Source organism: Ceratotherium simum, chromosome 7 (genome assembly GCF_057802395.1).
Source record: "Ceratotherium simum simum isolate JZ-2026a chromosome 7, ASM5780239v1, whole genome shotgun sequence".
NCBI lineage: Eukaryota > Metazoa > Chordata > Mammalia > Perissodactyla > Rhinocerotidae > Ceratotherium > Ceratotherium simum.
The window spans coordinates 23,888,372-23,915,944 of record NC_141906.1 but is presented as its reverse complement, the minus strand read 5'-3'; the positions used below and the strand labels follow the sequence as shown (position 1 = coordinate 23,915,944).

At 40.3% G+C, this 27,573-nt stretch overlaps 1 pseudogene; it reads right to left on the bottom strand.

Moving 5' to 3' along the window:
• Positions 1–3,975: 3,975 nt before the first annotated feature.
• On the bottom strand, positions 3,976–4,920 carry LOC101391613 (olfactory receptor 56A3-like; annotated as a pseudogene).
• Positions 4,921–27,573: the final 22,653 nt, after the last annotated feature.

Sequence of the window (27,573 nt, the reverse complement as noted above, 5' to 3'; positions counted from 1 at the left end):
CATTGCTGTTCATCAGCACCTGTTGCATAGTTAGCACTCAATCTGCACTTGTTAATGAATGAATGGCCACAGAGACCTACAATCAGAAGACTGGGAGCAGCCTCCAAAGGTGAGTTACTCTAAACCCCCATCCACTAGTAAACTGGGTGGTGGCATTGCCCTACAGACAAGCAAAGTCAGGATAATACATAGCAGCAGAGAAAGACAGTTCAGATGAAAAGGTTGGTGAGGGCTCTGTGTGCTGTCTCTCATGGGAGATCTTTGGGAACAAGATAAAATCTGCTTGTGACAGTTTGAATGTACTCCTATGTGGGTATGGGACAGGGGAGGAGAGGAATGTATATAACGCCTATGACTTTAAGGCTCTGTTGGATGTGTCTTTCATAGGACACCTACCCGGGCATTGGCCTAAATTGCTTTCCCAGTTGTCTCCATGGCAGTGTAATAATGAGTCAATAAGACTTAGGGCTCATCTAAAACCCATCCTTGGCCTCAAATGGTCAAATAATCAATTATTATCTCTCTCTTTCCTCCACAGTAGTTCACACTCAAGGACATATTTAATTTCCATATCTGAATTTGTCCTACATCAAGGACGATAAACTTGGGTTAATTTTTGATAGCCTGAACCTCTGAGTCCTCTCTTGCCTCCTTAAAGCAGGCAGAGCTGGCTTCTCTCTTAGAATGTTTGTTCTCATTGTTCTGAAAAGTTAATATGTACTAAGCTCCACAGACTGGAAGGCGCTGTCCTGAACCCAAGTTAGCAGTGGTCCCCATCCTGGGGGAACTCACAAGCCAAGAACCCTGGTCCTGTAAAACAGTCAAGTTACAGGCCTCATATCTGCTGCAAGTGACCCATAAATTCCTTTAACTTTTCCAATGTCAATTTGAAAATGAGCACCAATCAGGACATGGGACTTAGTAATCGCAAAGGACACAGGTTCACACAAGGGCGGTTTTCCCTTTTAAATGAATTTGTGGGAACACCCTCCCCAGAGTTGGGGACAGGACTCCCATCACCGGGTCCCCTTGAGGCCTGATCTGAATGTGCTGCCCACTCTCGTTGATCCCCTGCCTCTCTCCCTCCGTCTGACTTCAGCTCAACAGTTTGTGGTACCATATGGCAAAGGTTGAGGTCAGGCGGATAAAAACGTTTCATTGCTCTGAAGAATGGTTAACAAACACATGAATGTAAATTCTAACACATTGTAAAACTGTTACAAACCAGGCTGAAAGAGACTTTAGTTATAGCAGGAAATCCGTTTTTCCGCTCCACTCCAGCCCTTCCAGTTCATTACAGGTATTGTGGAGAGTAAATAAGACTTCCACCATTTTAATCTTTTCATTCTGTTTTCTAATATTTTATATTTTACTTTCTCATTATTGTAACACAAAGAAGTCATCATTCACCCTAATTCCCTGGCTTCCTTTTCTCTTTGTGGTAAAGCAGAAACTAATATGAAAAATTTTATTTATTGCTATGGCTATATTTTTATAGAAAAGGTTTTTTGTCCAATTAGCTTGCTCTTCCTATCCATTTTCTTGAGTTTTAAATCACTGGCTGGAGAAAATCTTAACTCATATCACATATCTTGAGTGGGATACAGTCACTGTTGTTTCTATTGTGTTTTTTCACATAGAAATTGGGCATAAATTTTTTAAGCAATCCAAACTTCTCTTCCCACATTTTAAAAATTATAAGTAGACAAAACAATGCAGAGTTTTTAATAATATAAAAAATTTCAAAGACTGCTTTTAGTAGAAATAGCTTGTGATAAATTCCTCATTTCTGGGGAACAATTTCATCTAAGTTTCATTCCACCACTTTACTGAAAAATCTGGGTTTGCTTTGACATAAGTTGACATGAGTCACTATTAGACCTCATGATTTTTAGATCATTGATGAAAGAATTTTGGAAAAAATATCATTTAGGAGTTACGAGTATTATCTATTTCATGATAGTAGTTTAAATTTGCTTTAGAAGTAGATCCTATTTTTATTTTGAGAAACTTTTTCATTGGTATTTAGTTAAAAATATGTTGGACTAAGACTTTCTTCTGAAATAGTAATGTTTGCAAGAGTGAGATATTAGTTGGCTATTCTGGTCTATATAATAGAGAATGTATTGTGTAAATGGAACTTACACCTAACGTTACCTTCAATTATTGTTTATTATTAGGATGATGTAAATGCATTTTCATTTTCAAGCAGATACTAATAGGAGTCCAGTTGTAGTAAAACCAAAGACCATGGGAAGAAGTTCAAACGGATTTCTATTCATTACTGAATGGAGGATTAACAAAATTGACAAAGCATGTAAGACTATACCTTAAATAGATCAGTGATTCATCGTTTTGTTTCAAGCTAAATGGCCCAGGCTTTGAAAACTGTATGAATAGTAGACTTTGAGGCATTTTCATTTTGGTGTCAGAAGTTAAGAACCCGTAACTTGGGGTCTAGGAGAGCTTTCCTTGAATTGATGTTTCCCCCATCAGTAATCCTAGAAACATGTCAATCCTCAAGACAAGATAAAGACTCAAATAGTATGACTTAGGTTTTCCAGAGGGAAATGCTTTGTCTATCCAGGGCCTCATGGCTTTTGGACCAAGAAGTAAACACATGGAGCCCTCCCATTAGACAGGTCCATAAGCTTGCTCTGGGTAGGCAAATGCGGGCTGGGACCTGTAAATGATGTGAATATATAAATAATCTTTCAGGCAGGCTTGGATTTTGACCTATGAACAAAATCATAAATTGTAGTATTTGAAAGTTATCCATAATACAATGTTCAAATTTCCCATTTGTTTCAACTGTCGTGAGGGAAGTTGGGAAGTGTTTGTGCCTATACATAAAGGGAAGAAGTGTGGAAAAGAGACTCAACAATATGACTGATGGCTGTCTTAAGGCTAGGCATGGTTACATTGACTCTAAGAACTGGAAATATGTTTTAAAATAATTAGTTCACAGTCTTCATGTTACAGGTGAGGACCCGGAAACTCAATGAGGCTGCTGATTTGTTCCCAGTCACACATTGTATTTGTGGCTGTGCAAGGCCCAGAATGCCTAGATCTTCTAACTCACCATCTCAGGCTTTTCTCTTTTTCAAGTCACTTACTGTACTTACTTGTACCTCATTTCTTTCTGCTTCCCTCTATGAAGAAAGAAATATTCCTTCAACATTATAGCATCTAGGTTGCTTTCTATTCTGCCTAAACAGCATGAGTTCCTCAATGATTGCAAATTTTTCTGTGCATCTTGCTCTAACGAAGTTCCTGTACCAGAGCAGATGCTTAGAAAAACCTTTCTTCAGTTAGTAATAGGCCGTAGTATATTTTAGTGTCATTACTGGAATATCTTCTGATACTATGACATATTAGTACACCAACGCAGAGCCCTTTATGCACATCACAGACTGAGTCATCATGATCCTGGAGGTGAAGCTTCAAGCACAGATAATGGCATGAAGACATTGAGGAAGAGGCTTTAGATGATAACTCCTTCCCCTAAACCCAGTAAATCCCATTTCTCCATGTGTGAGCAATTCTTATAAGAGCTCTAGCCTTTCAAGTGTTGCACCTGACAACAAGACATGGGCTTTGCTTGATAAAGGATAGGAGGAGAAGAAAGTTACTAGCCTGGTTGGAGGTAAGAGAGAGAGATTTGCTTATGGACTCTAACTGCTTTTCATCATTCAGGGCTGAGATTTAAAATAATACTGTGGTCTTTTCACAACTTCTTTATACAACTGGGTTAATAACAACAGCAAAATTATTAACAACGATTTAGAAGCAAGGACCTTAATATCCACAATTATGTTTTCTAAAAAATTACATGTACAAGAATAGTAAATACACTATTAACTGGGATTTATTTCTCCATTGTAGAATTCATCCTCATGAGTTCTCACAATTTCCTATTAACTGTTTTATTAGTCATCCTGTTTTAGGAATTCAGAGATCCAGTTGTCCCTATTATCACCCTTTCTTCAGTAAACTCTGGATTCCTAGCTTGATCTCCTGGGTTCTCACTCCCTAAACAATGGGGTTGAGGGCTGCAGGGATGACATGGTGGAGGACATTGAGCAAGACTGGCGCATCAGGGGAGAACTTCTTCTTAGCCACATGAGTGAGGACAAAGACCAGAAGCATGGTTCTGAAGAAGAGGATAAGGATGAAGTGAGAGCCACATGTGCTTTGGGCCCTGGCCATAGCACTCTCTGCCTTGAGTCTCAGCACAGCTTGCAGTATGAGGGTGTAGGAGAGGAAGATGGGGATGAGGTCTGATCCTAACAATGCCCAACTTCCAGCAAACTGATAGAGACGATTGATGGTGACATCATCACAGGAGAGCCTGGAGACAGACATATTGGCACAGATGCAGTTCTCAATGACATTTCTCCCACAATGAAAGAGTCATGCTGAGAGAATGGGGATGGGCACTGTAAAAAGGACATTCCTAACCAAAATAAAAATGGCAGCCTTAGCTATGAATTGATCAGTGATGATGGATGAGTATCTCAGTGGATGGCAGATGGCTATATAGCAGTCATAGGCCATGACCATGAATGTGCAAGACTCCATGGCAAGGAAGCAATTCATGATGTACATCTGCAGGAAGCAGGCATAGAAGCTGATGGACCTGAGGTCAAACCAGAAGATGGTCAGGACCTTGGAGATGACAGTGAGGCAGAGCACCATGTCCAATAGGGAGAGGAGGCTGAGCAGGTAGTACATGGGCTCATGCAGAGAGGCCTCCAGCAGGATGGTGATCAGTAGAATGCCATTGGCCCCCATGGCCAGGAGGAAGAGGAGGCTGAGAGTCAGAAACAGCTAGAGCTGCCAGTTGGGGGACCTGACAAAACAGTTCAAAAGGAAGTCTGAATCCTCAATGAAGATAGTGCCATTTTGATGTGCTGTCATATTTTGTCATGTATTTCTACAGTTTTCTTTTAGTGATCTGGAAAATTAGGATAAAAATTAGCTACTGACTCAAGATATGTAAAGATAGAATAATTCGCTTTACCTAGGTGAAACTCGTGGATACTAGCAGGTTATCCAGAGCCAAATGAAGTTATCTGTTTATCCTTTGTGCCATGCTACTGGAATATTCCTATCATTTTAAACAGTACAGAAGACTGAGGTAATATGATTTGTTTATACATGCTTGGTCTGTTCAAGATTTACTTTTAATAGAATTGTTATGTCTTTACAGAAACTAAAGAGAAGGAGAAAATTACTTAGAAAACTGCTTTGTGACACGTCAGTCTCTAAATTTGTACTTGTAAGTTTTTGTTACCTGGTTCCTTTTTTTTTTTAATGACCACATAGACTACCATATCTACAATTTAACTATAACAATATATCCAAATAAGTAGCAGAGCCTGGCACAAAGTAGAAACTTAGATAAATGTCCCTAGTCCTCCAAGCCACCCCGATTCTGACTTTTCACCTGTATTTATTTTGCTTTAATTAGGGATTTTAAAAATTATACACTGAAAATAAAGTTAGTTAATTTGCATTTAGTTTAAAAAGTCATTTTAATTTGGTAGGGATGGATCCTGCCAAATAATTGCTTTTTTCTCTCGATTTCTCAGATCTTCATATTTGTAGGATCCCTAACTTCTGGAAGAAACAACCTTAAAAGGAGAATGAGAAATCCCACATATCTATGTGGGAGCAATACGTGCCATTAAACAAGATGAAAGTTGATCCTTCTGATTGCAGTAGTCTGAGGTTGATAAAGTCCATCTTGAAAGTTCTTCCATTTTATTTCTATTTCCCTTTTCTAACTTCAACGTAATGATTCAGGGACACGTTCTCCCCTTCCAGACACAAGTTCAATGTTGCCATTGTTCTCTTATCATTTGACCTTTCCCCCTGGCATTCTGTTAGGTACAAGGGTCATGATGGTGCTCAGGGCAAGTTACCCCAGGAAGCACCACTCTGGTATGTGGATTATTTCGAGCTGAAGACAGTAAAGACTCACAAAACTCAGGAGAATATTTGAGTTTCCCCTCCCAAACTACCTAAAGAATTTAAAACAAAAGATCTGTTTCAGGAAGGAGTTATTATCATGATGGCTGTAATGATAATGTAAAATAGAGCTACGTTCTCTATAGATGGCCTTGAAAAGAATTGTCAGACAAACATTTGCATTTCTAACTCCATGTGAATTGTCTTCTTCCCCTCTGGAATCCCAGACCACTACCCACCCCCAACACCTTCCTTGCCTTTAGCAACAATACTTAAGCAAGCAGCTTAGACAGAGGGATGAGCTGCTCATTTCTGAGTTTCTCCTATGCATACATGTTACTAAACTTGGCATTATTTTCTCCTGCTAACCTGTCTTGTTGATTATTTGGCCAGCCATAAGAACCTTAAGGGAAAGGGCAGAGGGGGATTCTCCCTCTTCCCCTGACAGTTTTGGCGTAGTCAGCAGGATCCCCACTGGCTGGCAAGTTGCATTCTCTGGCTAGAAGAACTGCCTTCTCCCTGGACTACTGCAGATGATGAGATACAGGAATGTCTGACAAAAGCCGGCAAAAGGTAAGACTTCTTACCACGTCTGCCTCCTGGAATCTCTATCTGCGGAGTCCAGTGGAAGGAAGTGGTGAGAATTTTTTTCTCTTTCTAAATTTAGATTGGCAGAAGAAAATATTTGGGAAAGTAGTTTCTTGTGCTTTTAGTGACTCTGGTAAATTTGGTAGAGTACTCTTGGTTTTGATCTTGATCCCTTTTCCTCGCAGAGATAGTCTCTGTTTTTCTCTTTTGTCTCTGTCTTTTGTGTCATGTGTCATAAGAAGGAAATACCATAGGGTAGGACACAGGCATAGGCCCTATAAGCCTGCTGTCCGGGCCAGCCCCACAGACTGGTGAGTTTGCAGGTCTCACCAGACTGGCATCTCTTTAGACAAACTTTGCTGTGGGTTAATATGCACATGAAGTGAAGGCCATTGCCAAGGGCATCTTGGAAGCCAAAAAGGCTGCAAATTTGGTGGGCATGGGTTGAGCAGTTAAGAGCCATGAGGATGCTTGCCACCTTCAGAAGACTCCCATGAAAGGAAAAGTTGGGTCATGGAATGGGGTAGATGACACAGGTCCCCTGCCAACTGCAAGAAAATGTCCATGCAACAACGAGTTACTCTGTAAAGCCCCCACAGTCCCCAACCCTGCAGCACCTCCCCCACTGGGTATTATCTGGCTCCAAGAGACCTAAGGCGTGGCTAAAGCTGTCATTGTGCATATAAGAAAAAAACCAGATGAGGTTTTTCCTTCTGTCTTGTTCTGTGTCCTGAGAACTTGGCTTTGTGACCAGTGAGAATATTCTCCTTGGTCTCCACCATACGGAAGGTACATTTACCAGGGTGCCCCTTGGTGGGCAGTTGAGTAGACTGGGGTTCCGAACTGTCTCTTTGTCTGGCTGTGCCAAGCTCTCAGGGGACTTTGTCATAAAGGGCCCAGTCTATAAGGGCTTTTGTCGTCTTAACCTTCGTTGCTTGTTAGTGCTGGAAAAATCCCATTCCAGTAGCACCTGCCCAGTGTCACAGATTAGCAGGTTTGTTACTGGAGGCATCCCACACTATTGTGGGAGACCGGAGACACCATTTTCACTACACCCTCCTTACCACCTGTGCAACAAAGGTCTTTACTTTCTCTGAATATCTTTGGGAGTGAATTCTGTGGATCATGGGGGCTACATCATCTGCGCCCTTACCAGGGACGCCTCTTGCATCCATGGTAAAGATTTATTCTAAGCGTGGAAAGTTACCTCCTGGTCTTTCCTTAAAAAGGCTTATTGGATTGAGTCACTACTGGAATAAATATACACATGAAGATCCTACTCATCAATGGCCAGACGATGGATCCTTTGAATTGGAAAAACTTCTATATTTGAAAAATATTTTAGAGAGCTCTCATCCCAAGCAGCTGCCTTATTGGTATTTATGGGAAGATCAAATTGAAAAGAAAACCCAGAAAAATATAACGGCTAGCCTTGGGAATCTCTTAATAAAATGAAAGAACAAAAGTCGGAGTTAGAACAAAGATTGAAAAGCAAATTTACTAAAAATTCCCTTTCTCCTCCCACCTATACTCCCTTATATCCCCAACTTCCTGTCCCTGACTCCCCAGAAGATCTTTTGGATCTCTGGGCCCCTGGTCCAAACCCTCCGCCTCAAGACTTAGCTCCTCAGCCACCTCCTCAGCCAGTTCCTTTAGGTCCCAGAACTTCAACTTCTCCAAAGTATATTCAGCTGCCTGTTTTAACGTCTCTCACTGTTGAAGACTTACAGGTGGCGCTTAGGCCTGACCTCCAAGCGAGGGGCATACAGGTTAATTGTGTAAATGCTGAAAACCAAGAAGTAAAATTAGTAGAAACACCCAGGAAGGGCAGGAAGGTTCGTTTTGCTGTGTCTTACAACTCCTCCTACTTTCCAGGGCTCTGTAATCAGGCTCTGTCAGCTTCAGACATTCCTATGCAGTGTCCATTGCAGATGTATCCTGGACCTCGGCTGCAGAGAATTCATGCCCCCTGGACAGCAGCTGATCTATTAAATTATAAAACTCTCCTGCCTCCATTGTCAGAAGACCCTACTAAATTTAGAGAGGAATTAGAAAGATTAGTGGCTATTCATAACCCCACCCACAGAGACCTTGACTGGCTGCTAAGGGGCATTCTTCCAGCCCATGACTACACTGTAGTTATCAGACAAGCCAGATGATCCCCTGGAGAAAATTCCCCTCATAGAGGAAATAGATGGCCAGACCCTCTCCCAGGCCCTCCTGCAGATGACCAGGAAGTGGCACAGCTAGAGGCTGATATTCAAGGTTTAATAGGAGCAATTCTAGAGGCGTTTCCTCCTAAAGTTAATTGGTCAAAAATTGAATTATGCACTCAGAACCAGGGGGAACATCCTAAAGCTTTTGTTGAACAGTTTACTCAGACTTTCCAAAGACACACTGCATTGAATCCGGAAGCCCCAGAGCATAGGAATCTCCTAATTTCTGCTTTAGTTGGAAATTTTCTTCCTGATATAAAGAAACAAATTCAAAACAGTGTGGTTGGTTGGGCAGGGCAACCATTAAGTGTAATAATGGAGGCTGCTACACAATTCTTTGAAAGTTGTCAGCAAGAATGCAAAAGGAAAAGAGAATTAAAGACACCTCTTCTTGCTTTGCAAATTGAATCTTTTGGAAAGCAAAAATTCAACCCTGAAAGTAAACTAAAGCCCACTCAGAGGTCTCCCTATTTGCCTTCGGACAACTGTAGGTATTGCAAGACACCAGGGCATTGGAAAAGGGCGTGTCCCGCTCTTAAGAGAAGGGAAAGTTTAAAAAATGTTCCCACTGGGCCCCAGCACCCCCAAAAGGCTCGTTTTTCTCCACCTGAGGGGCATTTCTCCCTCAAATGATGGAGTCAGCTGATCCTCAGTTGCACCCCCGAGCCTATAATTAAACTTAAAATAGAGGATCGGGAACTTGATTTCCTAATTGACACTGGTGCGACATTCTCTACTATCCGTTTGAAGGATATATCTCTACCTGTTACCTCTGATTCTATTCAAGCTGTTGGAGTCTCTGGACAGCCTATTTCACTGCCGTTATCTAAGCCCACTCCAATATCTTTAGGCCTCCTTAATACTCATCATGCTTTTTCAGTCTCTTACTGTTCACCGGCAAACCTCTTTGGCAGAGATTTGTTATGTAAATTCAATGCCACTATAAATTGTAATGAAAAAAGGTGTTTTTATCTCCTTGCCTTCTGACCAAGCCCCAAGTCTCCTACTTTCCATGATGGAAACTCATCCTGATTTAAACCCTTCTGAGGAGGATGAGTCTTTAAAGGAGGTCCCAATTCGTCTCTGGGCTATACATGCAAATGAGATAGGATTGTTGCTTAATGCACGTTACTTGAAAAAAAAAATAAAGAATTTCCATCAGTAGCCCAATAGCCGTTCTCCAGAGATGCCGAGCGAGGAATTGAACCCATAATAGACTCCCTTTTGCAACAGGGTGTAATAATTTTTACTTCTTCGCCCCGTAACGCTCCAATCTGGCCAGTAAAAAAGGAAGACAAATTTGACTCAGACAGGAAACAAATCTACAGATTTGTACAAGACCTCAGAGCCATAAACTCTTTTGTAATTTCTCGGCCTCCTGTGCTCCCTAATCCAGCTGTCATCCTGACCTGAATACCTGCTGATGCAGTCTGGTTTACAGCAGTTGACCTCTGCTCAACTTTCTTTTCAATCCCATTACACCCTGACTCACAATTTCTTTTCGCATTTACATTTAAAGGAAGACAATTAACATGGACTCTAATACCTCAGGGATATTGTGAGTCCCCCTCAATATTTCCCCAGGTCCTTAAAGCTGACTTGGATTCTGTAGTCTTTACTCAAGGCTCCACTCTTGTTCAATATGTTTATGACATTTTACTCTGTAATCCAACTAAGCAGGGGCTCCTACAGATTCTCTCATTCTTCTGAAAGCCCCTGCTGAACGAGGCCATAAAGCCTCCAGATCTAAACTTCAGTGGGTGCAAATGACTGTTACCTACTTAGGGCATGAGATATCTCAAGGCATTCAAAAGCTAACCCCCAAACGCTTTGAGTCAATTTTATCCATCACTCTCCCCAAAACAAAGAAACAGCTACACAAATTTCTAGGAGCTGCTGGTTCCTGCTGCCAATGGATTCCTAATTTTGCAGCCCTTGCTAAACCTCTGTATTCTCTTCTCCCAGATATCACCCCAGAGCCTATTTCCTGGCCCTCAGAGGCATTAAACTCCTTTGAGGCCTTAAAAATAGCTTTGTCCACACCTCTGGCTCTTGGCTTACCTAATTTTGACAAGCCTTTTCATCTATACTGTCATGAAAATAATAGAATTGCTGCAGGCATTCTAGGGCAATCTTTTGCCTCTCTAATACATCCTATAGAATATTTCTCATGCCAACTAGATCCTGTGGCATCAGGTATGCCCCCATGCTTACGTGCGGTGGCTGCAGCTGCCACCCTGATTGATAAAGCTAATACTCTTACATTAGGGTCTCCCATTCACCTCTATGTTCCACATTCTGTGTCAACTATTTTGCAAATTCATAGGACACAACACCTCTCTACATGGTGACAGACCACCTATGAGCAGGCTCTTTTAACTAACCCTTCCATGATCTTACATCGTTGCAACACTTTAAATCCAGCTACTTTCCTGCCCCTTCCTGATGATGGAGAGCCCCACTCCATTCCACATGATTGCCATGCAACTATAGAAATGGTCTCAGAAGCCACGAGAGGATCTCTCAGACATCCCTTTAGACAATCCAGACTTACTTCTGTGTTGTGACGGCTCCTGTAAACGAAATTCCTGGGGAAGCATAATAACTGGTTATGCCATAGTTTCCCCACATGAAACTCTTGAAGTTTATTCTTTGCCCACCATAAAATCAGCCCAAGCTGCTGAACTCATAGCTCTTACTAGGGCCTACACATTAGCAAAAGGAAAAACTGCCACTATTTACTCAGACTCCAAATATGCTTTTGGAGTCTGCCACGCTGTTGGCACAATTTGGAAATCCCGTGGATTCTTAACTTCTGCAGGAACTCCTATTGCTAATGGACACTTAATTGCAGCCTTATTACAAGCTATTCACCTTCCTTCTTAAATTGCCTTTGTTCACTGTTCAGCCCATACTAAGGAGACTGATGTCATATCTTTAGGGAATGACAGGGCTGACAGAGCTGCTAAACATGCAGCTCACTATGGACCCCCTTATCCGTTTTCCACCCAATTTTTAAACCTGCCTTTATCCCTGACTGATGTTATTAACTATCAGGCAAATGCCCCACAATCTGAAAAAGACAATTGGATACAAAAGGGTGCCAAACAATTATCAGATGGATTATACATTGGGCCAAATGGACTTCCAGTAGCTCCCTTTCTTTTGACTTTTTGGCTTGCACTTATCTCCCACCAAATGGGACATATGTGCAAATGGGGGATAGCTAAGGAACTAAAAGACAATTGGTTTTGCCCCGGCATCCATAAAATTTCTGACCAAATTACCTCCCAGTGCACAACTTGCAAATCTTACCAAGTTTCTGGGAGAAGTCGGTGTGCCCCAGGAAGTCCTCCCACGCCCACGCTGCCCTTTGTGGCACTCCAAATGGATTTTATAGACTTGCCCTCAGCTTTAGCTTACTCTCACTGTTTGGTTATTGTCTGCATGTTTAGTGGATGGACTGAATGCTATCCGACCAGGCATGCAGATGCCACAACAGTGGTAAAGAAATTAATAACTGAAGTTATTCCTCACTTTGGCATTCCTTTATAGATTGAATCAGACCAAAGAACTCATTTTACAGCAGAGATAAACCACTTGCTTGCAAAAAACTCTGGGGTATTCATTAAAATTTCATACCCCATGTCACCCTCAGTCATCAGGGCAAGTGGAACGTAAAAATCTGGATATAAAAAGAACTCTAGGAAAAGTCTGTCAAGAAACTGGACTTAAATGGCCAGAAGCTCTGCCCTTGGCCCTTATGAAGATTCGAAATACTCCAAATAGAAGGCATGGATTGACTCATTTTGAAATAGTTTTTGGACGTCCGATGCCTACTGGCGTCTCTAAACTGTCAATTCCTGGATTAAGTGAATATTATGGGAACTTAAGTGAACAATTTGATGCTATGACTAGTTATATACAAAAATTAACTAGTATACTTGAAGCATATCATCAACAGGTAAAAGAGGCGTGGCCCCCACCTTCTGACAAGCCTTGCCATCCCTTTTGACCAGGAGACCCGGTGTACATCAAGGTCTTTAGAAGAAAACACCAATGTCACCTCGCTGGGAAGGACCTTATGAAGTCTTACTGACGACCTGCACTGCCATCAAAATAAAGGAAAAATCTTCCTGGATCCATGCAAGCCACACCAAAATAGACCCAGAACATTGCTCTCAAGACAACTGGGAGATAATCCCCACAGGTGACCTTAAACTAAGGATTTCAAAGGCCAAAACCCAGGCCCCAGAAGCAGCCAACATCATGAAGTAGACAGCTTTTCCCAAGGTCACGGATCAAGAAAACCTACTTTGACCCATTTTCTCCCCCTTGCTTTAAAACTCACTATACACATATACACACTCACACGCACACACAAACTATTAGTGGATATATATATATATATTTTTTAATCATTTATTAGAAAGCTGACTGGAGGGCCGGCCCATGGCTTAGCGGTTAAGTGCACGCGCTCCACTACTGGCATCCCGGCGTTCGGATCCCAGGCACGCACTGACACACCGCTTGTCCGGCCATGCTGAGGCCGCGTCCCACATACGGCAACTAGAAGGATGTGCAACTATGACATACAACCATCTACTGGGGCTTTGGGGAGAAAAAGGAGGAGGATTGGCAATAGATGTTAGCTCAGAGCCAGTCTTCCTCAGCAAAAAAGAGGAGGATTAGCACGGATGTTAGCTCAGGGCTGATCTTCCTCACAAAAAAAAAAAAAGCTGACTGAAGAGTGCTGGTCTCTATCTGTCCCTCTTCCCCTCTCTAAGTCTTCACTATGGGCTCTTTTCCAATCTGTGTCTTGCTTTTACTAACCCTCTACTTTTCAACAAGTCGGGCACAGACCAAACACCCCCTTATGCCAGTGTGCCAAGCCCTAGCCATACTAACTAATCAATAACTAATCAATCTGACTGTTGGTTATGTCAACAGCTAGGTAGCGCAAAAGAACCTGAACTAGTCTTTGTTCCTGCTGATGTGAACACCTGGTAGACTAAGTCCGGAAAACGGATGAATAACAGAGTATGGTATCTGCAACAAGGGTAACTTCACTCTGCCTCTTCTCCTGGTGAGTCACTTGGGCCCCAGAAAGACTCCTTAGAAGCTCAAGGACTGTCCCTTGCCCAAGTACAGGCAATAGCTGAAAGTTTTTCCCTCTGCATTGAAAGTAAACATGGCACTGGACCTTTCCTGGGTGACATATTGAGACAATACTGCAGTCAAACTCTGTGGTTTGATTCCGTAGGTGGCATCTTCAGAACTCTCAAGGGAATTGTAAGTGACTCTATCACTACTCCCTCTGGCACAAACATTTGCCAAATCACCAAGTGCTCTGGATGGCTTATGAGCCACCCGTGTACAACTTGGGGTATCGCAGCTGTCCACATGGTTAAGCTGCCCAATGCATGTGGTGCCATAACCACATGGTTATGATGCCCAGATATGGGCATCATATGGGTGGATCAAAAATCTGGACTCACCTGGTCAGGTGACAAGACCGGCCTTTATAGCTGCCAAAATCAGACTGCAGGCCTCCTGCACCAGCTATTCTGCAATCTGTTCTGTTCTCACAGACTGACAGGAGCTCATGGGAAATGGAGATGTTTAGGTAGTAACAGTGCAAGTGGAACAGATCATGAAATAGTCCAGATCCCGGGAACTACAGACTCAATTCTAACCTTGCCTTTAAACTACACTGGTCTTTTCATTTTATGTGGCAACAAAGTATATAAAGGATTCCCAGCAAATTGGTTAGGATGATGTGGATTTGGATACCTGGCTCCTTCTGTCACCAAACACTCCACCTTAAATACCAACCAAATTACAAACTTGGGTTCGTTTGTTCATAAGATTGTGCCACATAAACGTGCCAGTCGAGAAATCGTGGAAAATCCACTTGTGTATCACAACTCCAAATTCTTTTCAGCCTTGAGAGTCGTATTCCCCAGCTCTCTCTCAAGAGAGTTGGAAAAGGCAATTTTAAATATCTCTATGGTAATGGAGCAAGAGTTCAACACCACCATGCAAGCCTTGAACATACTCCAGTCAGAGATTAACAGCCTAGCCTCTGTGGTGCTCCAAAATCGACATGCTCTGGATGTACTCACTGCCCAGCAAGGAGGAGCATGTGCAATCATTGGCGAAAAATGTTGCTTTTATGTGAATCAAACAGGGCAAGTAGTATCTAACTTACATCTATTAAAAGAGAAGATTGACATTTTCCATCAGATAAATGAAGCTCACACATTTTATTGGATTGACTTATTTCCAGGATTGGGGGACTGCTTTAACAGAGCGTGGGGAAATGTGCTCCGATTTGTTCTTTTCTGCTTGTTCATCCTCATTCTAATCTACGTTCTTTTCTCTCTTTGCAGACTTCTTATCACTCAAATACTAACCCAATTTCACTCTCCACAGTCACCAGCTCAGCTTTTAATATGTGAAACTTCTAGGGAAGTTTCAGAGGAGGAAACTGATGGTGCTCAGGACAAGTTACCCGAGGAAGCACCACTCTGGTATGCGGATTATTTGGAGCTGAAGACAATAAAGACTCAGAAAACTCAGGAAGAATAATTGAGTTTCTCCTCTCAAACTGCCTAAAGAATTTAAAATAAAAGGTCTGTTTTAGGAAGGAGTTATTATCATGATGGCTGTAATGATAATGTAAAATAGAGCCACAAAAGTTCTCTATAGATGGCCCTGAAAAGAATTGTTAGACAAGTATTTGCATTTCTATCTCCATGTGAATTGTCTTCTTCCCCTCTGAAATCCCAGACCACTACCCACCCCCAAGACCTTCCTCGCCTTTAGCTACAATACTTAAGCAAGCAGCTTAGACAGAGGGACGAGCTGCTCATTTCTGAGTCTCTCCCATGCATACATGTTACTAAACTTGGCATTATTTTCTCCTGCTAACCTGTCTTGTTGATTATTTGGCAAGCCATAAGAACCTTAAGGGAAAGGGCAGAGGCGGATTCTCCCTCTTCCCCCAACAATCACAAAATTGAATAAAGAGCTGTCCTTACTCTCAAGAAGGTAAAACTAAAACCATCCTGGAGACAATGGATAATAATAACAAATGATATAAGCAATGACAGGGTCTTGCACAAACTATTAAGAGAGTGTAGAGGAGGCCTGGCTAACTCTGACAAAGGGAATAGGCTGGAGAAAAAGAATCATAAATAAAGTGATGTAGTACCCTCATTTACATTAAAGATAAGGGATTCTAAGCTCCCCCCTCTGAACTGTGAGAGTGCAAAGAAGGCGATAGCTTGGCCAAAGTATATATGTCCGGTCTTTCTGGGGTCCTTCTGTTACCACACCAGGTCAGTTTTTGCCCGCTGCCCAGAAAACCAATCACCGAGACGATGAGATTGCAGAGAGAGAGTATTTAATCATAAGGCAGCCCAGTGAGGAAAACGGGAGAACAAGTCTCAAATCCCTCTCCTCAAAAATAGGGACTCGGGTATTTATGGGGAAGGTGGCAAGGTGGTCTGAAATGATTGGAGGTGAGGAGAGATGAGGTAATTGATGATCTACGCAAGCGTAGTCAGGCTTCATATTTCTTACTAGAACACGTCTTCACAGAATGGCAGCATTAGCATGCCCTGAGGGTGGAGTTCCAACCTCTTGCCGTCAAAAGGGCCCAGTTGATGGGTTGGTGGTCTCAATCTAGCCTGAAGTGGACAAGGGGTTCAGTTCCTGAAAAAAATAGCTCAAACACCTATTACCATGGTAACCCAGGCTCCAGAGAGATGTCATCTATAGGAACCTAGTGCGAGTCAGATAGCATATTGCCCAAACAGCACAGTTAACAATGAGGAAGTTTATCATGCAGATTGAAGTCCTCCCTTCCATTCTGATAAGTTTCTAGGTAAGGCCATCCCTGCTTCTTCCTGGTGCAGGGAAGAAGATACCTTTACAAATGGAGATTTTCTTTACAAATGTAAATGTCTCTCATAAGGGTAACTAGAACTAAGAATGGGCTTAGCAGACCCACCCAGGTACCCTACCCGGAGATATCTATAGTAATGGCGTTTTCTGGGGGCAGGCCTCCCATCCCAAATTCCTTTGGTCAGTTAATGGGGGTGGGGGTCAAAATGTCATTCAGGCAGACACATATTTTGAGTTCGCAAATTCCAGTCCCCCATAGTTACTAGCTGTCTAATCATCAATGGCTGTTTGCCGGTTTCACTTCAAATCGTGCAGTCCATTGTACCTAATACTGTCTGCAGAGACAGAGGTCTCTGTTAAAGCGTTATTTGGTGGGTTTAGAAATTCTTTTTCATCAAGAGTTTAAAAACTGCCGTGTTTATTACTCGTTAGGATCATTAACATAATATAAAATTACATATTAGTTTTGGAACTCTTACCACTTGCTGGGAACTTCGTTCAAACATTCTAAGGTTTTATCCCATTTAATCATACAACATCCTATGAGAAACGTTTTATCATCACATTATAAACAAGAAGACTGATACCTCATAGTCTTAACTACTCATACTGTATTATGTTAATTCTAATCCTGCAATCAGTGGGTTGGGTTTGAATAATTTCTAGGATTCCTCTGGGTCTAATAATTCTATGATAATGTACTTGCTCCATCAAACCTATAAAAGAAAACAAACTTCACCCATGATACAATTAATAGTTTTGAAAATGGAATCTAATGGAGGAGAAATAGTTTTGGAGAGGGGGCAGAGTGGCAAGAAGAAGGAAGTTTTGATAAAACTGTGAACGCAGAACTGAACAATATTTTCATACCATTAGAAACATACTTTTTTTTTGGTAGTGATTCAAATAGTACTTTTGTTTTCAATTATGATTTTCTATTCCCCAAATGCAGTAGCAGTCCTGCTCAGCTGGCTCCTCTCAAATTTTCCTTCTCAGAGAGACCCTGTTAGTAACTGGGGCTTGCTCTCAGAGGAGAGAGGAGAGGCATTCCCTCCCAAGGCTGCCCTCTTCATTCCTCTTGATACTCTCTTTCCACAGGCATGGGTTCCGTCCAGCTAGTGTCTGCCAGGCATGGCCTTCCCACCTGATATGTAGAAGAAATTTAGGTGATCTTCCAATATTTTTTCTCTTGCTAATAATAGAATACATTAGTGGTGACTTTGGCAATTTTTAAATGTTAAACACATTATTTCATTTGTGACACACAATACTCTGAAGTAGATAGGTTAAGTTAACTATTTTAACAATTTATCTCTTCAGATGGGCAAATTGAGATTCTGTGGTAGTATGTGTCCTTTGTACACTAACTGGTAGGGTTCCAATGTGGAAGAAATAAAAATCAAGTCCAAAGCCAGTGAATGTAGTCATGTGCCACATAACGACGTTTCAGTCAACAATGGACTGCATGTACAATGGTGGTCCCGTAAGATGAGTACCATATAGTCTAGGTGTGTAGTAGACTATACCATCTTGGTTTGTGTAAGTACATTCTACGATATTTGCACAATGACAAAGTTGACCAATGACACATTTCTCAGAACATATCCCCATCGTTATGTGACACATGACTGTATATGAATACAGCAGTGTCCTGTGTCACCACAGTGATGTAGAAATGCATATCATATTTGGCATTTTGTTTTATATGTTTTTAGGTTTTTCTGTTCCATCCACACCCTCCATGCACCCACAATCCTAAAGACAATTATCCAGTGGTCTGGAATCTCCCTTTTCCTTCCATTTACAGCTCTGCCTCCTGCATCCCACTGCTCATAGGGTCCAATTCTTTTCTTCGTCTGCTTTTGTATTGTGTCTCTTATTGTTGTTTACCTGAGTTTTCCCTCTAAGTGGCAACTCCTAAGGTTCAATAAATATTCTTAAATAATTTCTATAGCCGTACTCTTTGATTTATTTTTCTATTTCATAACAACTCCATAACTTCCACTCCCAACTCAGTTTCTCTTGTCTAGTAGTTCAGTGTTTTGCCTTGGTGTAGTGGCCCACAGAGAGTAAGAATACTGGAAGTGAAGTATGTCTTTAAGATAATAGCCCATAGGAAAATAACTTCTAGTCCTGAGGTGGTGACCAAAGTACCCTCTCCATATCCCGGGGACTATGTTCATTTAACTCTGCCTTTCCCTCTCTCTTTCTCTTTGAATACATGCACTTGTAAATTTGAGGCATAAACTAATAGCACCTCCTAAGCCCAGAACTTGACGCGATGACCCAACCCCTATTAATTTTGCTTCCATTTACAGCACGTTCAACCTCAGGCTGCCAAATTCCAAATATCCCCTCTAAACACTACTTTCATCTTTTAGGTTTTGTCTTTGATCTTTGCTCATCACATCCTCTCATCCTATTCTCTACAAAATTTTTTCATTTAACCCCTACATGTCATAGCCCCAAATCTTACCACCTCCAAGAAACCTTTCTTCTCCAGGGATTTCAAAGTACTCCTGGAGAGAATTAAGAGTTTTCTGCATGGAAGCAGGGAAAATCTTGAAATGAGCTTTGGAGGATACAGCCAAATGGAAGAACTGCCAATTCAGACATGAGTATCCATGGGGAAGTCTAGAGGAAGAAGCCTGTTTTTTGTCTCCTGAAGGGCTTTGGTATAAGCATTTCTAGGATGAGGATGAAATTTCTGAGGACAACATAAAAGTATTATTTTATCTCTTTTCCTGACTCACTGACTCTTCCTTTCTCCTCTTTTCTCTGGAGTGTTCCTACATCCTCTTCAATCCATAATTCGTTCAACAAGCATTGAACTACCTATTCAGCCCTAGAAGTAAAGCATCTAGAACACATTTGTCCTTCTTCCCCTCTCATCTTTTAGTCTGTTTGCAATCAGAGCTTGCAAATGGCAGCACTAGGGCTGAGGACCTAGAGCTAATGTTTACTGGTTCCAGACAGGGACAGAATGAGGAAGCCATAAAGTTGAAGGTCAATGACTAAGACAAAGGCCCTGCAGCCCAACCGTTTTCCCAGGCTACACGATAGGCCCACAGCACAGCACTCTGGAAGCCCTGTTTTAAGAAGTGGAAGGGTGTTAGGCGTCATCTTACTCCATAAAACTCAGACAGAGCTGTAAGACATCTCTCCCAAGTGTAGTTTTAGACATTATTGAGTACATCCAGTGACAGATACCTCATTGATCTTCTGAGCATAATTTTCTGTTTCAGGCAGCAGTAGCTTTTAGAAATTCTTTAGATTTAGCTGAAATCTGCTGAACTACTTGCTGACCCACTGACTTCTAACTGTGGTCTTTGTCCTCAACTTCTGAAGTTATATAGACTAAATTTAATTTGTACCCCATGATTCTAACATTTGTGTGCAGATTCTTTGTCCTAAAGCCTCTAAATTTACCCATCCATAATTGAAAACAGCAAATTTTCTTAACTCAGCTCCACTTTCCAGCTCTCCCCTACTTCACCATCCATTAATCTCCTATGGACAAACTCCAGCTTCCCTGCATCTCTAGCAGCTCTAAGGAAAAGGCCAGAGAAGGAAAGAGGAGGGCAAAAGAGAGAAACAGCTCTAAGAACACAGGGTCTCACATGTGTTTCCTTACCTGAGACAGGATGCAGTCTCTACTACCTTGTTTTCAGACCACTTCAGCAGTACCAACTCAGGAATGGAAAGGCACACAGATCTGGATTGAAGAGAAAAGCTGATCTTGATATAGCTGCATTTCAGGCATCCTGTACCCAAACTCATGGAGGATGTGAAGCATGGGGTCTAGCTCCACTGATATTGGAGCTCTGGTTAGTTCCCAAACTATCTGAGGTAGCTATAGCTCTAGAACCTAAGAGACTCTGCCCTCTGGCAACTTCTCCATACCTACTCCCTTGGGCCCAAAAGGCCATCCTGGGACAGAGACGCAGGCAGATGGGAGAAGAAAATGATTTTCCTTCTCTCTAAAACAAGGGACCTCTGGTTATCTAGTCCTACATTGATTGTGTGTTCTGTAGTCAGTCTCTGGGTATAGGGGCCTGACATACATCGATACGTGTTCATACTCATTTGTACATGCACCCTCGGCACCTTCCATTGATCCAATAAGCTCACTCAGAAGTTCTCCTGGGCTTCCTGCCCATGCTTTGTAGATAGGTACAGCCAAAACCATGCCATTGAATGGATCGACGTTAACTTATCATGACTTTTATCATGACATTATAATGATAAAAATGCAAGAGAAAATTGAATAAAATATTACTTAAAACATGCAATGTATTTTTCAGAGAGAAAACTCCTGTAGTAATTTTTGCTGTAGTGAAAAATTTTTACATGGGATTTATATACAACTGGATATTAGGAAACATCACTTGTTCCCTTATTTTTTATTTTCATTTTGAACCTCATGTGAATTACTCACACTCCTCAAGTTATGGGAACAAGCATCATCAGCTTCTCTAAGGCCCATCTTTTGCTTTATTTTCATTTCTGTTTCCTCTGCATATCTCAACATTGCTCCTATTTTTCTTCCCTTCAGAAAGTGAAAACTCGAGTATACTTAAAATATGTCTTTCTAATTAATCTCCAGTACGTTTATTTAACTATATATTTGTGTATTGGAAAACGGTTTGGATATTGAATTTATATAAATGTCATTGGATTATAAATCTGATATTATTCTTTATTTTCAATTAACACTAAGCCTTAAAATCTATACATGCTGCTATGTGTAAGTTGACTTCATTATTTTTGACTGCCGTTCAATTCTGCTATATGCATTATCCAATTTTATGTAAGTAGCTAACACCCACATGACCTATAATTAATTGTTATCAAAAATAATGTTACTGTCAGGGCTGGCCCCGTGGCGTAGCTGTTAAGTTCACACGCTCTGCTGCTTTGGCAGCCTGGGGTTCGCAGGTTTGGATCCTGGGCGCGGACCAATGCACCGCTTATCAAGCCATGCTATGGGAGGCCTCTCACATATAAAGTAGAGGAAGATGATCACAGACGTTAGCCTAGGGCCAATGTTCCTCAGCAAAAAGAGGAGCGTTGACATTGGATATTAGCTCAGGGTTAATCTTCCTCACAAAAAATAATAATAAAAAAATGATATTGCTACTGTCAATATGCTTGTACACCTCTCCTTATGGGTCTAAAAAAGGTATATGTGCAGGAATGGATTTTTTCAGTTATGTCATATAAACATATTTAATTTCACCAGGAATTATCAAATTTCTCTCTAAAATATTTACAAAACCCCATTAGAAATTCCTTAAGTTTCTTTACTTTTTGTATTCTTTATACCATTTTATGCTATTTTTTTTTAAAACTCGATGGATGTAAAATAGTATCTCATTATTTTAATTTGACTCTCTTCTGATAACTGAGTGTTCTTCATATACTGTTTAGACATTCATGGTTGTCATGCTGTGAATTATATATTTACATCCTTTGCCTTCTTTTTCTATTAATTTCTGTTTTTCTTGCATATTTACAAAATTTCCTTGCATACTTTAAATAATATAGCCCCTCGTGGCTAGATATTGCTAATATCTCCTCTAATCTGTCATATATCTGTCAATTTTAGTGTATGCTGTCCATTATTCAATGGAAATATTTCAATTTGATCAAGTCAAACTCTCTATTTTTTTGTCAATAGATTTTCTCTGGGAATTTTATTTAGGGAACATTCCATGAGATCACAAAGTTATTTTGTTTATTTGTTTTAATTTTTTACAAACTTAATATCATATGTTTCATACTGATGTATTTATATCTATTTGTGGTATATTTACATCCATATTGTCAAGGATAAGTAGTGATATTCAGTTATTACACACTGCTATCATACACCAGCTGTGAAAATACAAAATAGCATCATGCAGTTTTTATAAACATCCTCTACTTTAAACTCCCAGGCACCCTCCACACTACCCTAGCCACTCTCATGGTATCTCCTAGACCTTGCCATGATCCATCAGGTAATGGGCTAATGTCGGCAGAGCAGGGCCCACCAGTGCCCAGCTCCAGTGCATGGCCTGAATACCTCCTGTTTTGTTGGTGGAAGTATTGTACCAGTTACTTAGTATTTTTGAATGCCACTTCTGTTTGTAGTGTTAAATACATAGCTAACTTTATTTTTATCCATATAGAGATAAAAATTGATCCTTTATCCACTGATTTGAGATGTCAGCTTTATTATGTACCAAGTCTCATACATACATTGCTCTGTTTCTGTTCCATCATTGGTGTATCTGACTTTATTAAAGGAATGCCACAATATTTTTATGACTATTGCTTTGTAATATAAACTGTTATATGGTAAGGGGAGTTCCCATTTGAATTCTATCCAAACATTTTAGTTTTTTTGTAGGTTTTTATTTTCTACACATATTTGATAATCAGCGTCACTTCTGCCACATTCTTTTGGTTACGAGTGAGTCAAAAAAAAAAAAAAAAAAACCCTGGATTCATGATGAAGGAAACGGGACTTGACTTTTTTTTTTTTTTTTTTTGGTGAGGAAGCTTAACACTGAACTAACATCTGTTGCCAATCTTCTTCAGCAAAAAGAGGGCTAACCTCTGTGCCCTTCACCCTCTATTGTTTTGTATGTGGGACACCATTGCAGCATGGCTTGATGAGTGGTAGGTTGGTCCATGCCCAGGATTTGAACCTGTGAACCCCAGGCTGCTGAAGTGGAGTGCAGGAACTTAACCACTATACCACCGTGCCAGCCACTGGACTTGACATCTTTATGGGAGAAGTATAAAAGAATTCATGGCCATCTTTAAAACCTCCATACATAATGATAATTTGCTACTCTGATTTATTTTTGCTTATATTTCCATCCTTTTAGTGTCAACTTCAACTCCCCAAAATACCACTGGCAAATATCAGAATCCCAGAGTCTGTTTAAGAATTCACCTAAGACAGTAGGGGATTTCCATGCAGCGATTAGAATTGACTCTTTTCTTCTGATATGACAAGTATATCTAGGTGTTTTTATTTTTTAACATCTAATTTGTCTGTCTGTAACACCTTTCAGTCTGCAATCTTACCTTGTTAAAATTTATGAGCAGTTCTTCATTTCTATTTTTTCAACTATGTTTCCCTTCCATTTATTTATTTCCTTATATGACTCTTATTAGACCAAATTTACATTTTAACATCTTTATACACTGTCTCTTAACCATTTCCTCTTCTTTCTTTCCATATCTTCTGACCATTATCTAACGTGACTAGGAAATTTCCTTGGTCTGATCCAGCTCATTAATATTCAGTTGCATCTGTTCAGCTATTCAACTCACCCACTGGATGCCTTATAGCAAATATTTTATTTTTTAAAACAATTAGTTCTTTATTATAACTGAATGTTCCAATTTCATATTTCCAAGATGTTCCATTAAGTCCCTGAGGGCATTAATGCTTTTATTTATCTAACAAATACTTATTTTGTACTTACGTGCTAAACATTGTTAATTTATCTGTGTTATTCTATCTAGCCCATTAATTCTGATTCTTGTGATATGGTTTGTTTAGTTCATTGTCTTTATTTCATAGTGCTTATTGTTTTCTTATTTTTTATCCTGCACACATATTTCCTTAGGACAATAAGTACCTTGGATAGTAAACTATACCCAGGGGTAGAGGAAGAGAGGGATGAAGAGCAAGTTTTAGGCTGAGAATCCTCCAGGTGAGTTTTGTGATTGTTACACCTCAGAGAAAAAGCTTCACTGCTGTCTGGGCTTTAACATATCTTGTTTTCTACAACCTAAGCAAACCAGCCCCTCAGGTGTTCTCCCATTATCTCTGCCTCAGCACTGCTCTTTTCTGGGAACTGCGGTTAAATCAAATTACATAGACCCCAGTTGGGACTATAGAGGGCTTGCTCAGTGCTTACAAATAATGCAGCAGCGACAAAGGCTCTGCAGCTTTATTCCAACTCAACATCTTCAGGGATGATACCAGTATTCTCAAGGGAAAGCATGGGAAAAATAAAGGCTCACATAAAGTCTATCCCCTTCATCTAGTTTCCTATAATGCTGATCCTCTCCTGTGCTGGGTGATAGGGACCATACCAACTCCAACTTCCAAAGGTTCATATAGGTTTTGTGTTATAGTCTGAGATCCAAAAACTTCTCTGACAGCGTTAGCACACTCAGGGTTTGGGGTAAGGGACAGGCTGCATTTTGTCAGATGCTTTTACTGTGTATATTAAGGTGATCACATGGGCTTTTGTTTGCTTGTGAATATAGTGAATTATACTGATTGTTATTTGAATGTTAAACCAACCTTATTCCTGGGATAAACCAAACTATATCTTATCCAGTTTGACATACTAAGCTTTTAGTGTATTGTTCAATTTAATTTGCTAAAATTTTCTTTAATTTTTTGGATCTATTTCTTTGACAGATATCTATCTATCGTTTTTTTTTTCCTGGTGAGGAAGATTGGCCCTGAGCTAACATCTATGCCAATCTTCCTCTATTTTATATGTGGGACGCCACCACAGCATGGCTTGATGAGCGGTGTATGTCCATGCCTGGTATCTGAACCTGCAAACCCAGGCCACTGAAGCGGAGCATGCCAAACTTAACCGCTATGCCACTGGGCCAGCCCCACCATCATCTTTTTATATAATGTATTTGTCTAGTTTTGGTATAAGGGTAAAGGTGACTCATAGTATGAGTTGGGAAGTTTCCTCCCCTTCACTTTTCCAGAAACATCTGTGTAGAATTGATATTATTTCTTCCTCAAATAGTTAATAGAGTTTACCAGTGAAGTCGTCTAAACTTAGAGTGTTCCTTGTGCAAAGGTTTTAAACTGCAAATTGAATTCTTTAATAGATATAGTTTTATTCAGGCGATCTCTTTCTTCTCAAGTGAGCTTTGGTGGTTTTGCTGTTTCAAGAAATGTGTTTACTTCATCTAAGATAAAAAATTTACTGGCATAAACTTGTTCATAATATTCCATTACTATCTTTTTAATATCAATAAACTCTCTAGTGATGTCACCTATCTCACTCCTGATATTGATAATTTGTGTCTTCTTTCCCTTTCTCTCTCTCTCTCTCTCATTTTTTCTCTCTCTTTCTTTCTCTCTCTCTTCCCCTAATCTGTCTGGCTAGAGTCTTATAGTCTTATAAATTTTATTACTTTTCTCAAAGTAAAATATTTTGGCTTTACTGATTTTCTCTATTGTATTTTTTTCTTATTTCATTGATTTCTGTTCTGATGTTTTGTTTTCTTCTGCTCATTTTGGGTTTAATTTATTCTTCTTTTCCCAGTTTTTTACATAACAGAGCTGGGTCATTGATTTGAGACCTTATATTTCTAATATAGGCATTTAACACTATGTATTTCCTTCTAAGTATTGCTTCAGCACCATTTCAGATATTTTGATATGTGGTATCTTAATTTTTTTTCAGTTCAAAATATTTCCACTTTACAGTTTGATTTCTTTCTTTTTTTTTTTTTTTTTTTTGTGAGGGAGATCAGCCCTGAGCTAACATCCATGCTAATCCTCCTCTTTTTGCTGAGGAAGACCAACTCTGAGCTAACATTTATTGCCAATCCTCCTCCTTTTTTTTTTCCCCCCAAAGCCCCAGTAGATAGTTGTATGTCATAGTTGCACATCCTTCTAGTTGCTGTATGTGGGACGCGGCCTCAGCATGGCCAGAGAAGCGGTGCGTTGGTGCGCGCCCGGGATCCAAACCAGGGCCGCCAGTAGCGGAGTGTGCACACTTAACCACTAAGCCACCGGGCCGGCCCCTACAGTTTGATTTCTTCTTTGTCTTATGGATTGGTAGATGGGTCTTGTTTAGTTTTCAAATGTCTGGGACTTTTTCCAGAGATCACTTCATTATTGATATATAAGTTAATTTTGTTGTGGTCAGAGAATATACTTTACACAGCCTGAATCCTTTTAAATGTATCAGGATTCATTTTATGGGCCAGAATATGGTATATTTTGATACATGTTAAGTGTGCACTTGAAAGAATTTGTACTCTGCTGCTGTTCTTGGCGTTGAAACTGATTTTTTCTGATATTAATGTAGCTATTCCATTTTTATTTTGATTAATGTTGATATGGTATGTTTTTCAATCCCTTTACTTTTAACCTATTTGTGTTTATATTTGAGGTGCATTTTGTGTAGGCAGCACGTAATTGGGTCTTTCTTTTTTTATCCAATTTGACAAGCTCTGCCTTTTAATTGGGCATTTAGACCTTTTATACTTAATGAGATTATGGATATAATTGGGTTTAAATCTATCATTTTTTTTTTTTGTGAGGAAGATCAGCCCTGAGCTAACATCTATTGCCAATCCTCCTCCTTTTTTTTCCCCAAAGCCCCAGTAGATAGTTGTATGTCATAGTTGCACATCCTTCTAGTTGCTGTATGTGGGATGCCGCCTCAGCATGGCCGGAGAAGTGGTGCATCAGTGCACCCCCGAGATCCGAACCCGGGCCGCCAGTAGCGGAGTGCGCACATTTAACCACTAAGCCACAGGGCCGGGCCCAAATCTATCATTTTTGCAGTTGTTCTCTGTTCCCTTTTCCCTCTTTTTCTTTCTTTTGGATTGAGTATTTTTAAAAAATTTCACTCTATCTTATTTGTTTTCTTATGAGTTATGACTTTTATTTTTGGAGGGTTGCTTAAGAGGTTATAGTACACATCTCTAACTAGCAATCTAGCTTCAAGTTATAATGCATCATTTTGCATATAATGTAAGAACCTTACAATAATATAGCTCCATTTTTCCCTTCTTGATTTGTGCTATTATTGTCACACGTTTTGCTTTGTCATATGTTATAAACCATATACTGTATTGTTATTATTTTTGTTTAAACAGACAATTATTT